We start from the raw sequence: 2,059 nt of genomic DNA, 5'->3' as shown, positions 1-2,059 counted from the left end.
CCCGGCTAGTTTTTTAAATATTTTTTAGTAGAGACGAGGTTTCGCCGTGTTAGCCAGGATGGTCTCGATCTCCTGACCTCGTGATCCACCCGTCTTGGCCTCCCAAAGTGCTGGGATTACAGGCTTGAGCCACCGCGCCCGGCCCAGAACAGGTCTTAATTGCAGAGCACTCTGACCTAGGTAATAGCAGATTTCTAGATCCAAGAAACAAAATTTCCTTTAAATTTGATCACGTATGGAAAAAAGCAAGTGAGCCCCAGCCACAGGAAGTAGATGGAGGTCTGAAGTCTTGGAGAGAATCCGGTGACCCTGCTTTAAGAGCCTACGTGAAAGATCATTATTCCAGCGTCTTCCGTACTGTTTATGCTAAAACTATAGATGGGCAACAGACTATTCCTGCATGCATTGAAAGCCACCAGTTTCAGCCTTAAAACTTCTGAAGTGGTCATTGGAGTGGAAGTTCATCATCACACCTCCTACAGCCCAGGTGGCTGGAGTGCTTAAGATTCACTATTATGAATATGGCAATGTTCAGTTGGTTAGTCATAAAGATGTACAGGATTCACTAACTGTTTTGAATGAAGTCCAAACTGCCAAGGAGTTTATTAAAATCACAGGGAATGCAGAAAGTGACTATCAGACAGCAATTAGTGAAAACACTCAAACAATGTCAGATACCACATTTTAGGCCTTGCACTGGCAGCTTCCAGTTACCCGCAGGAAAATTGACTGGAACAAGATACTCAGCTACCAGATTGGCAAAGAAATGCAGAATGCTTAAAGAATGAATGTAGGATTCTTCAGTATGAGGAAAGACAAGGATTCAACGTGTCGTCATATGATAAATAAGTGATTTATAAACAAGAGTGATATTTTGCTAAGGCTTTCAAATTTTTCTAGCTTCATAGAATACTGTAGAATCTATAGCATGATCTTGATTCTTTTATGCTGTCTGCCTTGTAATTTTCTGTTATCACTAGATCTACATGTAAATGTTTTGGTTGTTGTTAATTCTGCTACACTTAATGTTGGAGACAGAGATCTACTTTAGAGTCATTTTACTGTTTAAAGTTTTCCTGGGCCAGGAAACCCTGTTACTGATTTACATAAGGTATTATGTTCATTACTTTCTACCCCTATCCTTCCAAGCACTTCTGGTAATTCAGTGGTTTTTACTGATCCACTAACAGCTAAAGTGGCTATGCTACGAACTATAGCTAAATAAAAGACACATTCATCCTTCTCCTTCTGACTGCTTTGAACATTTATAGCATCTCATAACTATAGTTTTCCAAAGTTTGGATTGGGACTTTTCAGGTCCTTTTTTGGAGGACAAAGGAAGTGACAGCTTTTCTAAGAAACAGGTTTTTAAATCCAAAGGCTTTAACCACATTCCCTGCACATGAACGTGTTTGCTTTTTTTTTTCCCTTCCCTCATTGTCTCCTTCCCATCCAATACCACTGAAGTTATAGACATCTGCATTTTTAGCAGAGTTTTATCCATTTGTTTTTAAAAACTTGAAAAATGCAGATGTTGAAGAAATAATAAGTATCCTACCCTTTTATACTTTGTGGCAGGATTGTGCTATAAGCAAATGAATCAAGCAACTATGTAAATCATGAACAAAAACTAAAAATGAACCAAAGTAAAAAGGATAACTTCCAGGTAGCATCTTTCTATTCTAACCTGTCATTTAAGGGAATAGTGGTGATTCTAAACAGGATGTAAAACTTACTCCCTATTACTCTTCCTCTGTCCTGCCTGCCAAGAACTCAAGTATAACTGTGGTATAGCAGCTCTTTCCAGGTATATTGGTTATACACAGGTTTGTGTGTGATCTCAGAATACACAGCTGACATAGATATGATATGATATTATAATTGGAAATGACGGGTTCATTTACATTGTTCACACTTCTATGAGCAGGCCTTAAGGAAAGAACAGTTTTTTAAAGAACCAGGCCGGGCGCGGTGGCTCACGCCTGTAATCCCAGCACTTTGGGAGGCTGAGGCGGGCGGATCACGAGATCAGGAGATCGAGACCATCCTGGCTAACACG

At 39.8% G+C, this 2,059-nt stretch overlaps 1 pseudogene; it reads left to right on the top strand.

Moving 5' to 3' along the window:
* Positions 1 to 781, top strand: part of LOC105552527 — a 7,256-nt pseudogene extending 6,475 nt beyond the window's left edge.
* Positions 782 to 2,059: the final 1,278 nt, after the last annotated feature.

This window comes from Mandrillus leucophaeus, unplaced genomic scaffold (assembly GCF_000951045.1).
Source record: "Mandrillus leucophaeus isolate KB7577 unplaced genomic scaffold, Mleu.le_1.0 Scaffold561, whole genome shotgun sequence".
In the NCBI taxonomy this organism is placed as follows: domain Eukaryota; kingdom Metazoa; phylum Chordata; class Mammalia; order Primates; family Cercopithecidae; genus Mandrillus; species Mandrillus leucophaeus.
The sequence above is the reverse complement of the archived record's forward strand: the minus strand, read 5'-3'. Positions and strand labels throughout refer to the sequence as shown.